This window comes from Apteryx mantelli, chromosome 2 (assembly GCF_036417845.1).
Source record: "Apteryx mantelli isolate bAptMan1 chromosome 2, bAptMan1.hap1, whole genome shotgun sequence".
NCBI classification, from domain to species: domain Eukaryota; kingdom Metazoa; phylum Chordata; class Aves; order Apterygiformes; family Apterygidae; genus Apteryx; species Apteryx mantelli.
Window position 1 is genome coordinate 7,668,205 of NC_089979.1, and position 14,828 is coordinate 7,683,032.

Sequence of the window (14,828 nt, forward strand, 5' to 3'; positions counted from 1 at the left end):
TGTCTCCCATAACATCCTCATAGGGAAGCTCAGGAAGTGTGGGCTAGATGAGTGGACAGTGAGGTGGATTGAGGACTGGCTGAATGGCAGAGCTCAGAGGGTTGTGATCAGCGGCGCAGAGTCTAGTTGGAGGCCTGTAGCTAGCGGTGTCCCCCAGGGGTCAGTACTGGGTCCAGTCTTGTTCAACTTCTTCATCAACGACCTGGATGAAGGCACAGAGTGCACCCTCAGCAAGTTTGCTGACGATACCAAACTGGGAGGAGTGGCCGATACACCAGAGGGCTGTGCTGCCATTCAGAGAGAGCTGGACAGGCTGGAGAGGTGGGCGGAGAGGAACCTCATGAAGTTCAACAAAGGCAAGTGCAAGGTCCTGCACCTGGGGAGGAATAACCCCATGCACCAGTTCAGGTTGGGGGTTGACCTGCTGGAAAGCAGCTCTGCGGAGAAGGACCTGGGAGTGCTGGTGGACACCAAGTTAAGCATGAGGCAGCAATGTGCCCTTGTGGCCAAGAAGGCCAATGGTATGCTGGGGTGCATCAGGAAGAGTGTTGCCAGCAGGTGGAGGGAGGTGATCCTGCCCCTCTCCTCAGCCCTGCTGAGGCCACATCTGGAGTACTGCGTCCAGTTCTGGGCTCCCCAGTACAAGAGGGATGTGGCACTACTGGAGCAAGTCCAACGAAGGGCTACGAAGGCGATTAGGGGACTGGAGCATCTCTCTTATGAGGAAAGGCTGAGAGAGCTTGGCCTGTTCAGCCTGGAGAAGAGAAGGCTGAGAGGAGATCTTATCAACGTGTACAAGTATCTGAAGGGAGGGTGTCGAGAGGATGGGGCCAGACTCTTTTCAGTGGTGCCCAGCGACAGGACGCGAGGCAACGGGCACAAACTGAAACGCAGACAATTCCACCTGAACATGAGGAAAAACTTTTTCCCTGTGAGGGTGACAGAGCACTGGAACAGGTTGCCCCGAGAGGTTGTGGAGTCTCCTTCTCTGGAGATATTCAAAACACGCCTGGATGCAATCCTGTGCAATGTGCTCCAGGTGACCGTGCTTGAGCAGGGGGGTTGGACTAGATGATCTCCAGAGGTCCCTTCCAACCTCAGCCATTCTGTGATCCTGTGGTTCTGTTCCAGGGATGGCCGTGCAGGTGTGCCTGGTGCCAGCGCAGGGTAGCAAGGTGCCAGCCAGAGCGACGCTCTTGGGGCCGGGAACGGAAGGCCCGGGAGGGGCTGGCGCTGCGGTTTGGGAGATCTGCAGCGCACGCGCAGACTGCCAGGCGGGCCAGCCGGCGTTCAGGCTCCGTCCCAAGCAGCAAGAGCATGCCGGCCAAAGAGCCCAAAGGTGGAAAAAGGGCCAAAGCGTCCTGTCCAAGGGACTTGCCAAGCACAGGCTTGGTCTTTCAGGCTGGGGGGGCTGCCGGCTGCTGCCGCTGAGAGCGAGCCCCGTGATGTCGGCGCAGCGTCCCTGTGACTCCCGCGACATCACGCCTGTGAGGCGGCCGCAGAGTCGGGGCCCGCTCACTTTGCCCCACGCTTGCGGCCAGGCAGCACGCGAGGCGCCGAGGGCCCGTCAGGGGTGCGGCTTCGCGGCCGGGGCTTTGCTCTGCGGCCAGCAGCGGTTCTGCCTGGCGGAGGTGGCGGCTGCGGACCCCGCAGGGCTGCTGTCCTGCCGCCGGGGTGCCCAGCGGGTGCCAGGGCGTTGCACAGCCCCGAAGGCTCCCGGGGTGCTCCTCGCTCTGCAGGGACAGGCTTTTGCCGGTGACCTGAGCTGCTCCGAGTGCGGCAGGTAGTGTGTGTGTGGGGGGGGTGCGTGGGGTGCTGGGGCGGCTTGGAGCTGCCAGCTCCTCTCCCGCCAGCGCCGCGGGGCAGGCAGCAGGGGCTTGTCCTGTGCGCGGTGCAGAGCGCGGCTTCACCCCTTGGCAAGTGGAGGGGCAATCAGGGCCCTGCCCTTGTGCCCTGCCGGCCACGCGCCGACAAACTCTGCCCAGGCACCAAAAAGCGCTCCAGAGCTCTGCCAGAGACCTGCTCTCTAGCAGCTTGTCCCTCTCTGATCCGGCAGCAGAGGCCAAACGTCTCCCAGCCTGTGCCTTTGCCCCATGCCTCCCTTGCCCTCCTTGGCCGGCGAGACCCTCTGCCCAGGAGCCCCCCTTGCCCAGGGGAAGCCTTCCTGCAGGAAGCCCAGCACCGCAGGTGTGCAGGGGGGCCTTTTGCCCCGACCCCTTGCCAACAGGGCTCCTGGGGGTTTTCTCGGCCCCCAAGGAGAAGATTGGGCACCTCGGGAGCTCTCGAGGTCGGCAGCTTTGCTGCCGCTTCTGGCTCAGCCTGCGTGGCTGCTCATGAGCTTTGCCCCCCCTTTCTTTGGCAGCGCTCGACGTCGGCAGCGGAGGACTTTGCAGAGCACAGCGGCTTTTGCCCCAGAGCCAGCGTGAGCCAGGTGCCCGGGGCAATGCGGCCGCACGCCTCTGGAGAGCAGATGTGCCCCATCTGCCTGGGCACAGTTGAAAACGTCGCCTACGTGGCCGGGTGCCTGCACGAGTTTTGCTTCGGCTGCATCCGGCAGTGGTCCGCCACCAAAGCGGAGTGCCCGCTCTGCCGGCGGCCTTTTCGCTCCATCCTCCGCCGGGTGCAGGGCGACGACGACATGCAGGAGTACGGCGTGGCAGGCTCTGAGCACGGCTCTGGGGCACGCCAGCCGCGAGGAAGACTTCCTGCCCGCCTTTTGGCGAGGAGGCGGCAACGTTCTTCCGCCCGCCGGCACAGGAGCTCCTCCGTGCCCCTTTCTGCCCGGGGGCCCTCGGGGGCACGCGAGAGGGAGCGAAGCAGGTCCCCGAGGAGGGACCGTGATGGCCACCGTCAGTCTCAGCCCGCAAGGGCCGACGACTCCTGGCTCCACACGGTCAGGGCGGAGGAGCGGGGCTCGGGCGACCACCGAAGGCAATGACAGGCCAGCTCCCAGCTCCGAGTGCCGACGCCAGGCCTTCTCGGGGAGGACCGAGCGGTGGCACCGGAGAGGAGGCCACGAGAGCTGCCATTGCTCCTGGCAAAGGCACCGAGCGGTGGCAGACGATGGCAGCGGAGGTCCTGCAGCCGTCCTGCGCGCAGGGACTGGGAGCACGCCACGGAAGCCCGGGATCCGCGCTGCTCGCCCTTTGGCCATTGGGGCAAATGCGTGCTTAGCCTCTTGCCGAGTCGTGCTCTTGTGAAAAATAAACAACGTCCCCCACGCGCCAGTCGCCTCGCGCCAGAAGGGGCGTTTTTGTCGGGCAAGGAGAGGGGCTGGGCGCAGAGACAGGCCCTGCTCTTGGGCGGGAAAGGCGCTTTCGCCACTTTGCAGGCTGTGCTGCCCAGGCTGGGTGCCGGGCGGGCGTCCGTCGGCACGGGGGGACGCTGCCCCGTGGGGAGTGCTGGTGCCAGCGCTGCCACGTGCTGCAGCTGTCTCCGGAGCACGGCTCCACAGGGAAAAGGAGTGGCAAAGCAGGCGCCAGGGCCGGGCCCTGCAGGGCCAGCCCAAACACCGCGCTGCCCCAGCTCGGCCTTCGCTGGCGCCTGGCAACCCCGCAGCAACCTGGCTGCCGCTGCCCGGGGCAGCCGGCGCGGCACAGCTCCACGGCCGCTGGCGCCCAGCTGCCGCTGCCGTTCCCTGCGCGGCCGACCTCGCGGACAGCCCCGAGAGCACCACGCAGACCTCTTAGCCGGGGGCCTGCCTTCCTCGGCTTTCCCGGGCGGCCTTTGGAGCACGGGGGGGTCCTGGCAGGGGCACTTGCTCAGCGCTGGCGCTCCTGCACCCGCCCTTGCCATTGCCGGCCAGGGCTCTGTCTGCGAGGGCGAAGCAGGCCTGGGGCTCAGCGGCCGCCCTCTTTGCTGGCGACCGCCGGGCACTGCTGAACGTGGGGCTGCGTCGCCTGCCGTTGCTCTCTGGGTGCTGCCGGGCAGGTCGTTTGGGGGAGCCGCTGCGATCCCGGGCTCCTGCTCAGCAGGGAGTCAGCTCTCGGCCAGCATTTTTTCGGCTGGAGTTTGCAGGGCAGCAGCCTGACCTGGGAGCGGGGCGCTGGCGAGGGCTGTGTTGCACTTGCCCCAAGTCTCCTCTCCGTTAGTCGCCAGGGGCTTCTGCTCAGCACAGGCGATGATGCTCTGTCCCTGAAACGAAGTGCCCAAAGCCCCTGTCAAGGAGCACAGGCCTGACGATACAGGATGCAGGGGCAGGAGAGGAGGAGATGGTGGCGAAATGCTCCCAAGCATCGAGTGACTTTAAACTAGGAGAGATGGGGGAAGGGGAGAGTTTTAATGCCAGGGTAGCTGGCAAAAGACTGCTCAAGTCGGGATGCCTCCAGCAGGTGAATGCAGCCAGGGAAGTGCGCATGGGATGTGGCTATGGAGGACCCTCTTTTACCCCTCCTGGGAAACCTGCATGCTCCATCACCTCCCTGAAATGCCTGTACACCAATGCACGCAGCACGGGGAACAACCAGGAAGAACTGGAGGTCTGTGTGCGGTCACAGGGCCATGATTCATTGCCATTACAGAGACATGGTGGGATAGCTCGCATGACTGGAGGGCTGTCCTGGATGGCTACGTGCTTTTTAGGAAAGACAGGCCAGGAAAGCGAGGTGGTGGAGTTGCTCTTGATGTGAGAGAGCAACTGGAGTGTAATGAGCTGTGCCTAGGGGTGGATGAAGAGCGAGTGGAGAGCTTCTGGGTAAGGATCAAAGGGCAGGCTAGCATGGGTGACACTGTTGTGGGTGTTTACTACAGGCCACCTGATCAGGAAGAGGAAGTCAATGAGGCCTTCTACAGAGAGCTGGAAGTAGCCTCACGATCCCAGGCCCTGGTTCTCATGGGGGACTTCAACCAGCCTGATATCTGCTGCAGAGACAACACAGCTAGGCACAAGCAGTCCCGGAGGTTCCTGCAGAGCATTGGTGACAACTTCTTGACACAGGTGGTGGAGGAGCCAACGAGGAGAGGTGTGCTGCTGGACCTCGTACTGACAAACAAAGAAGGACTGGTGGAAGATGTGAAGGTTGGGGGCAGCCTTGGCTGCAGTGACCATGAGATGGTGGAGTTCAGGATGCTGCGAGGAGGCAGCAAGGCACTAAGTAGGATTGCAACCCTGGACTTGAGGAGAGCCAACTTTGGCCTCTTGAGGGACCTACTTGGAGGAATCCCATGGGTTAGGGCCCTAGAAGGAAGGGACGTTCAAGAGAGCTGGTTAATATTCAAACATCACTTCCTCCAGGCTCAAGAGCGGTGCATCCCTATGAGTAGGAAGTCAAGGAAAGGAGGTAGGAGACCTGCATGGATGAGCAAGGAGCTCCTGGCAAAACTCAGCCAGAAGGAAGTGTACAGAAAGTGGAAAGGGGGACAGGCCACTTGGGAGGAATAGAGGAACGTTGTCAGAGTATGCAGGGATGCGATGAGGAAGGATAAGGCCTGTTTGGAATTAAATCTGGCAAGAGATGTCAAGGACAGCAAGAAGGGTTTCTTCAAACACATCAGTAACAAAAGGAAGACTAGGGACAATGCGGGCCCGTTGCTGAATGGGGTGGGCGCCCTGGTGACGAAGGATGCAGAGAAGGCAGAGTTACTGAATGGCTTCCTACCTTCAGTCTTTACTGGTAAGACCAGTCCTCAGGAATCCCAGACCCTGGAGGCAAGAAAGTCTGGAGAAAGGAAGACTTTCCCTTGGTCAAGAAGGACTGGGTCAGAGATCATTTAGGCAAACCTGACACCCACAGATCCATGGGCCCTGATGGGATGCACCCATGGGTTCTGAGGGAGCTGGCAGACATCATTGCTAGGCCACTCCCCATCATCTTTGAAAGGTCATGGAGAACAGGAGAGGTGCCTGAGGACTGGAAGAAAGCCAATGTCACCCCAGTCTTCAAAAAGGGCAAGAAGGAGGACCCAGGCAACTACAAGCCAGTCAGCCTCACCTGCATCCCTGGAAAGATGATGGAGCAGCTCATGCTGGAGGCCATCTCCAAGCATGTGGAGGACAAGAAGGTGATCAGGAGTAGTCAGCATGGCTTCACCAAGGGGAAATCATGCCTGATATATCTGATAGCCTTCATGGATGGAATGACAGGCTGGGTAGATGAGGGGAGAGCAGTGGATGTTGTCTCCCTTGACTTCAGCAAGGCTTTAGACACTGTCTCCCATAACATCCTCATAGGGAAGCTCAGGAAGTGTGGGCTAGATGAGTGGACAGTGAGGTGGATTGAGGACTGGCTGAATGGCAGAGCTCAGAGGGTTGTGATCAGCGGCGCAGAGTCTAGTTGGAGGCCTGTAGCTAGCGGTGTCCCCCAGGGGTCAGTACTGGGTCCAGTCTTGTTCAACTTCTTCATCAACGACCTGGATGAAGGCACAGAGTGCACCCTCAGCAAGTTTGCTGACGATACCAAACTGGGAGGAGTGGCCGATACACCAGAGGGCTGTGCTGCCATTCAGAGAGAGCTGGACAGGCTGGAGAGGTGGGCGGAGAGGAACCTCATGAAGTTCAACAAAGGCAAGTGCAAGGTCCTGCACCTGGGGAGGAATAACCCCATGCACCAGTTCAGGTTGGGGGTTGACCTGCTGGAAAGCAGCTCTGCGGAGAAGGACCTGGGAGTGCTGGTGGACACCAAGTTAAGCATGAGGCAGCAATGTGCCCTGGTGGCCAAGAAGGCCAATGGTCTGCTGGGGTGCATCAGGAAGAGTGTTGCCAGCAGGTGGAGGGAGGTGATCCTGCCCCTCTCCTCAGCCCTGCTGAGGCCACATCTGGAGTACTGCGTCCAGTTCTGGGCTCCCCAGTACAAGAGGGATGTGGCACTACTGGAGCAAGTCCAACGAAGGGCTACGAAGGCGATTAGGGGACTGGAGCATCTCTCTTATGAGGAAAGGCTGAGAGAGCTTGGCCTGTTCAGCCTGGAGAAGAGAAGGCTGAGAGGAGATCTTATCAACGTGTACAAGTATCTGAAGGGAGGGTGTCGAGAGGATGGGGCCAGACTCTTTTCAGTGGTGCCCAGCGACAGGACGCGAGGCAACGGGCACAAACTGAAACGCAGACAATTCCACCTGAACATGAGGAAAAACTTTTTCCCTGTGAGGGTGACAGAGCACTGGAACAGGTTGCCCCGAGAGGTTGTGGAGTCTCCTTCTCTGGAGATATTCAAAACACGCCTGGATGCAATCCTGTGCAATGTGCTCCAGGTGACCGTGCTTGAGCAGGGGGGTTGGACTAGATGATCTCCAGAGGTCCCTTCCAACCTCAGCCATTCTGTGATCCTGTGGTTCTGTTCCAGGGATGGCCGTGCAGGTGTGCCTGGTGCCAGCGCAGGGTAGCAAGGTGCCAGCCAGAGCGACGCTCTTGGGGCCGGGAACGGAAGGCCCGGGAGGGGCTGGCGCTGCGGTTTGGGAGATCTGCAGCGCACGCGCAGACTGCCAGGCGGGCCAGCCGGCGTTCAGGCTCCGTCCCAAGCAGCAAGAGCATGCCGGCCAAAGAGCCCAAAGGTGGAAAAAGGGCCAAAGCGTCCTGTCCAAGGGACTTGCCAAGCACAGGCTTGGTCTTTCAGGCTGGGGGGGCTGCCGGCTGCTGCCGCTGAGAGCGAGCCCCGTGATGTCGGCGCAGCGTCCCTGTGACTCCCGCGACATCACGCCTGTGAGGCGGCCGCAGAGTCGGGGCCCGCTCACTTTGCCCCACGCTTGCGGCCAGGCAGCACGCGAGGCGCCGAGGGCCCGTCGGGGTGCGGCTTCGCGGCCGGGGCTTTGCTCTGCGGCCAGCAGCGGTTCTGCCTGGCGGAGGTGGCGGCTGCGGACCCCGCAGGGCTGCTGTCCTGCCGCCGGGGTGCCCAGCGGGTGCCAGGGCGTTGCACAGCCCCGAAGGCTCCCGGGGTGCTCCTCGCTCTGCAGGGACAGGCTTTTGCCGGTGACCTGAGCTGCTCCGAGTGCGGCAGGTAGTGTGTGTGTGGGGGGGGTGCGTGGGGTGCTGGGGCGGCTTGGAGCTGCCAGCTCCTCTCCCGCCAGCGCCGCGGGGCAGGCAGCAGGGGCTTGTCCTGTGCGCGGTGCAGAGCGCGGCTTCACCCCTTGGCAAGTGGAGGGGCAATCAGGGCCCTGCCCTTGTGCCCTGCCGGCCACGCGCCGACAAACTCTGCCCAGGCACCAAAAAGCGCTCCAGAGCTCTGCCAGAGACCTGCTCTCTAGCAGCTTGTCCCTCTCTGATCCGGCAGCAGAGGCCAAACGTCTCCCAGCCTGTGCCTTTGCCCCATGCCTCCCTTGCCCTCCTTGGCCGGCGAGACCCTCTGCCCAGGAGCCCCCCTTGCCCAGGGGAAGCCTTCCTGCAGGAAGCCCAGCACCGCAGGTGTGCAGGGGGGCCTTTTGCCCCGACCCCTTGCCAACAGGGCTCCTGGGGGTTTTCTCGGCCCCCAAGGAGAAGATTGGGCACCTCGGGAGCTCTCGAGGTCGGCAGCTTTGCTGCCGCTTCTGGCTCAGCCTGCGTGGCTGCTCATGAGCTTTGCCCCCCCTTTCTTTGGCAGCGCTCGACGTCGGCAGCGGAGGACTTTGCAGAGCACAGCGGCTTTTGCCCCAGAGCCAGCGTGAGCCAGGTGCCCGGGGCAATGCGGCCGCACGCCTCTGGAGAGCAGATGTGCCCCATCTGCCTGGGCACAGTTGAAAACGTCGCCTACGTGGCCGGGTGCCTGCACGAGTTTTGCTTCGGCTGCATCCGGCAGTGGTCCGCCACCAAAGCGGAGTGCCCGCTCTGCCGGCGGCCTTTTCGCTCCATCCTCCGCCGGGTGCAGGGCGACGACGACGTGCAGGAGTACGGCGTGGCAGGCTCTGAGCACGGCTCTGGGGCACGCCAGCCGCGAGGAAGACTTCCTGCCCGCCTTTTGGCGAGGAGGCGGCAACGTTCTTCCGCCCGCCGGCACAGGAGCTCCTCCGTGCCCCTTTCTGCCCGGGGGCCCTCGGGGGCACGCGAGAGGGAGCGAAGCAGGTCCCCGAGGAGGGACCGTGATGGCCACCGTCAGTCTCAGCCCGCAAGGGCCGACGACTCCTGGCTCCACACGGTCAGGGCGGAGGAGCGGGGCTCGGGCGACCACCGAAGGCAATGACAGGCCAGCTCCCAGCTCCGAGTGCCGACGCCAGGCCTTCTCGGGGAGGACCGAGCGGTGACACCGGAGAGGAGGCCACGAGAGCTGCCATTGCTCCTGGCAAAGGCACCGAGCGGTGGCAGACGATGGCAGCGGAGGTCCTGCAGCCGTCCTGCGCGCAGGGACTGGGAGCACGCCACGGAAGCCCGGGATCCGCGCTGCTCGCCCTTTGGCCATTGGGGCAAATGCGTGCTTAGCCTCTTGCCGAGTCGTGCTCTTGTGAAAAATAAACAACGTCCCCCACGCGCCAGTCGCCTCGCGCCAGAAGGGGCGTTTTTGTCGGGCAAGGAGAGGGGCTGGGCGCAGAGACAGGCCCTGCTCTTGGGCGGGAAAGGCGCTTTCGCCACTTTGCAGGCTGTGCTGCCCAGGCTGGGTGCCGGGCGGGCGTCCGTCGGCACGGGGGGACGCTGCCCCGTGGGGAGTGCTGGTGCCAGCGCTGCCACGTGCTGCAGCTGTCTCCGGAGCACGGCTCCACAGGGAAAAGGAGTGGCAAAGCAGGCGCCAGGGCCGGGCCCTGCAGGGCCAGCCCAAACACCGCGCTGCCCCAGCTCGGCCTTCGCTGGCGCCTGGCAACCCCGCAGCAACCTGGCTGCCGCTGCCCGGGGCAGCCGGCGCGGCACAGCTCCACGGCCGCTGGCGCCCAGCTGCCGCTGCCGTTCCCTGCGCGGCCGACCTCGCGGACAGCCCCGAGAGCACCACGCAGACCTCTTAGCCGGGGGCCTGCCTTCCTCGGCTTTCCCGGGCGGCCTTTGGAGCACGGGGGGGTCCTGGCAGGGGCACTTGCTCAGCGCTGGCGCTCCTGCACCCGCCCTTGCCATTGCCGGCCAGGGCTCTGTCTGCGAGGGCGAAGCAGGCCTGGGGCTCAGCGGCCGCCCTCTTTGCTGGCGACCGCCGGGCACTGCTGAACGTGGGGCTGCGTCGCCTGCCGTTGCTCTCTGGGTGCTGCCGGGCAGGTCGTTTGGGGGAGCCGCTGCGATCCCGGGCTCCTGCTCAGCAGGGAGTCAGCTCTCGGCCAGCATTTTTTCGGCTGGAGTTTGCAGGGCAGCAGCCTGACCTGGGAGCGGGGCGCTGGCGAGGGCTGTGTTGCACTTGCCCCAAGTCTCCTCTCCGTTAGTCGCCAGGGGCTTCTGCTCAGCACAGGCGATGATGCTCTGTCCCTGAAACGAAGTGCCCAAAGCCCCTGTCAAGGAGCACAGGCCTGACGATACAGGATGCAGGGGCAGGAGAGGAGGAGATGGTGGCGAAATGCTCCCAAGCATCGAGTGACTTTAAACTAGGAGAGACAGGGGAAGGGGAGAGTTTTAATGCCAGGGTAGCTGGCAAAAGACTGCTCAAGTCGGGATGCCTCCAGCAGGTGAATGCAGCCAGGGAAGTGCGCATGGGATGTGGCTATGGAGGACCCTCTTTTACCCCTCCTGGGAAACCTGCATGCTCCATCACCTCCCTGAAATGCCTGTACACCAATGCACGCAGCACGGGGAACAACCAGGAAGAACTGGAGGTCTGTGTGCGGTCACAGGGCCATGATTCATTGCCATTACAGAGACATGGTGGGATAGCTCGCATGACTGGAGGGCTGTCCTGGATGGCTACGTGCTTTTTAGGAAAGACAGGCCAGGAAAGCGAGGTGGTGGAGTTGCTCTTGATGTGAGAGAGCAACTGGAGTGTAATGAGCTGTGCCTAGGGGTGGATGAAGAGCGAGTGGAGAGCTTCTGGGTAAGGATCAAAGGGCAGGCTAGCATGGGTGACACTGTTGTGGGTGTTTACTACAGGCCACCTGATCAGGAAGAGGAAGTCAATGAGGCCTTCTACAGAGAGCTGGAAGTAGCCTCACGATCCCAGGCCCTGGTTCTCATGGGGGACTTCAACCAGCCTGATATCTGCTGCAGAGACAACACAGCTAGGCACAAGCAGTCCCGGAGGTTCCTGCAGAGCATTGGTGACAACTTCTTGACACAGGTGGTGGAGGAGCCAACGAGGAGAGGTGTGCTGCTGGACCTCGTACTGACAAACAAAGAAGGACTGGTGGAAGATGTGAAGGTTGGGGGCTGCCTTGGCTGCAGTGACCATGAGATGGTGGAGTTCAGGATGCTGCGAGGAGGCAGCAAGGCACTAAGTAGGATTGCAACCCTGGACTTGAGGAGAGCCAACTTTGGCCTCTTGAGGGACCTACTTGGAGGAATCCCATGGGTTAGGGCCCTAGAAGGAAGGGACGTTCAAGAGAGCTGGTTAATATTCAAACATCACTTCCTCCAAGCTCAAGAGCGGTGCATCCCTATGAGTAGGAAGTCAAGGAAAGGAGGTAGGAGACCTGCATGGATGAGCAAGGAGCTCCTGGCAAAACTCAGCCAGAAGGAAGTGTACAGAAAGTGGAAAGGGGGACAGGCCACTTGGGAGGAATAGAGGAACGTTGTCAGAGTATGCAGGGATGCGATGAGGAAGGCTAAGGCCTGTTTGGAATTAAATCTGGCAAGAGATGTCAAGGACAACAAGAAGGGCTTCTTCAAACACATCAGTAACAAAAGGAAGACTAGGGACAATGTGGGCCCGTTGCTGAATGGGGTGGGTGCCCTGGTGACAAAGGATGCAGAGAAGGCAGAGTTACTGAATGGCTTCCTACCTTCAGTCTTTACTGGTAAGACCAGTCCTCAGTAATCCTAGACCCTGGAGACAAGAAAGTCTGGAGAAAGGAAGACTTTCCCTTGGTCAAGAAGGACTGGGTCAGAGATCATTTAGGCAAACCTGACACCCACAGATCCATGGGCCCCGATGGGATGCACCCATGGGTTCTGAGGGAGCTGGCAGACATCATTGCTAGGCCACTCCCCGTCATCTTTGAAAGGTCATGGAGAACAGGAGAGGTGCCTGAGGACTGGAAGAAATCCAGTGTCACCCCAGTCTTCAAAAAGGGCAAGAAGGAGGACCCAGGCAACTACAGGCCAGTCAGCCTCACCTGCATCCCTGGAAAGGTGACGGAGCAGCTCATCCTGGAGGCCATCTCCAAGCACGTGGAGGAAAAGAAGGTGATCAGGAGTAGTCAGCACGGATTCACCAAGGGTAAATCATGCCTAACCAATCTTATAGCCTTCTATGATGGAATGATTGACTGGGTAGATGAGGAGAGAGCAGTGGATGTTGTCTCCCTTGACTTCAGCAAGGCTTTCGGCACTGTCTCCCATAACATCCTCATAGGGAAGCTCAGGAAGTGTGGGCTGGCTGAGTGGACAGTGAGGTGGATTGAGGACTGGCTGAATGGCAGAGCTCAGAGGGTTGTGATCAGCGGCGCAGAGTCTAGTTGGAGGCCTGTAGCTAGCGGTGTCCCCCAGGGGTCGGTACTGGGTCCAGTCTTGTTCAACTTCTTCATCAGTGACCTGGATGAAGGCACAGAGTGCACCCTCAGCAAGTTTGCTGACGATACCAAACTGGGAGGAGTGGCCGATACACCAGAGGGCTGTGCTGCCATTCAGAGAGAGCTGGACAGGCTGGAGAGGTGGGCGGAGAGGAACCTCCTGAAGTTCAACAAAGGCAAGTGCAGGGTCCTGCACCTGGGGAGGAATAACCCCAGTCACCAGGACAGGTTGGGGGTTGACCTGCTGGAAAGCAGCTCTGCGGAGAAGGACCTGGGAGTGCTGGTGGACACCAAGTTAAGCATGAGGCAGCAATGTGCCCTTGTGGCCAAGAAGGCCAATGGTCTGCTGGGGTGCATGAGGAAGAGTGTTGCCAGCAGGTGGAGGGAGGTGATCCTGCCCCTCTCCTCAGCCCTGCTGAGGCCACATCTGGAGTGCTGTGTCCAGTTCTGGGCTCCCCAGTCCAAGAGGGATGTGGCACTACTGGAGCAAGTCCAGCGAAGGGCGACAAAGATGATGAGGGGACTGGAACATCTCTCTTATGAGGAAAGGCTGAGAGAGCTGGGCCTGTTTAGCCTGGAGAAGAGAAGGCTGAGAGGAGATCTTATCAATGTGTACAAGTATCTGAAGGGAGGGTGTCAAGAGGATGGGACCAGACTCTTTTCAGTGGTGCCCAGCGACAGGACACGAGGCAACGGGCACAAACTGAAACGCAGACAGTTCCACCTGAACATGAGGAAAAACTTTTTCCCTGTGAGGGTGACAGAGCACTGGAACAGGTTGCCCAGAGAGGTTGTGGAGTCTCCTTTCTTGGAGATATTCAAAACCCACCTGGACACAATCCTGTGCAACGTGCTCTAGGTGCCCCTGCTTGAGCAGGGGGGTTGGACTAGATGATCTCCAGAGCTCCCTTCCAACCGCAACCATTCTGTGATTCTGTGTTATTCTGTGACAGCTGGGCATTTGATAGTTTTTGCACATGTATACGTCTCTAGTGACAACTGGTTACGATGCTAGGCTTGAAGCCCTGGCAGGTTTCTGAGCAGAGTGAATGAAAGCAAGAGTCTTGGATTTTGTATATGTGTGTTGTTTGGGTTTTTTTGTTTGTTTGTTTGTTTTTAGCTAGACAGCAGTATGATCTGCCAAAGAAGATACAGACGTTTCCTCCATTTTTTTGGAGAAACAGAATAGAGAACAGGTACAGGTATGACACAGGTAGGGTGGATCCTGCTGTTAGGGAAGCTGCATGGTCTAGGTGACTTCTTGAAGGTCCCCTCCAGCTCAAATTTTCTATTTTGACTATTAAGAGAATGAGAAGCAGGAGGAAGAGCTTCATTTCTGCTAGAACAGAATAAATTGTTTTGAGAAAAAAAGTGAATATTAGAGATAAGGACTGGAACAGGCCTAAGTCAAGGGTAAGCTCTATGGGTGCAGATTACAGGCTGGATTTATTTATTTGTTTATTTTTCTGTGAAGATCCCTACAAAGGTAACCCATAAGAGGCAGTTTCCAATCATTGGTGACTCGTAATAAGAAAGTCTTTGGAAAAACTAGACTTAATAGAATTCTGCTTTCTTTTAGAAAGGCACAGTATTATTCATGAAGCATTCATTTGGCGTTAATGGAATTTGCACAAATGACATTCAAGAGAAAGCAAACCCCAAAAATCCAAAAAAGAAAACTTTTAAACAATGAATATTTTTGAAATTGTTTTGGCTGCTCCTTGTAAAATTATGCCTACATGCAGATGATCTGAGCTATAAAAACAAAATTGTTCTGCTCTGACACCTACCAACACTCCCACTGCTAGTAATCATTTCAAGTTATTGGCATCCATACGCTTGCAGGGGGAATGGAGGGAGAGCAGTTTGCTTCAGGTCAGCCTATCATTGTGAATTCCCTTTAAAACACTTCCCCGAAGAAAATTAGTTGATACTTAAGACCAAACCATTCCACTGTTAAAATGAGACATTCATTGCAATTAGATATCCTTGGAGATAATTTCTTTCTTTTTTAACATGCAATTTTTTTGACATGGAAATTATTTCTTAGATGCCCTTGAACATTTCTGAAGAAGGTTCTTTGCAAGAGTGTTTTAATTGTAAGTGGAGGGATCCATGCAGAGACGGTAGCTCTTCACCCGCCAACTAAGCACAGCCTATTGTTGCTGCAGATACAAACATTTTTTCCTTTGCTCTCTGAACTACCACAATTCCACTGTAACTATTCAAGTCTCTTACAAAAGAATTAAATTTCATTTGAAAGCAGAGAAAATGCTAAAGGAGCTAGTGCATCATCTTTCTGCTTCATTTCAACATCTTCCTTTTCTTTTAGCTATCTTTTATTTCCAGTTTTTAAG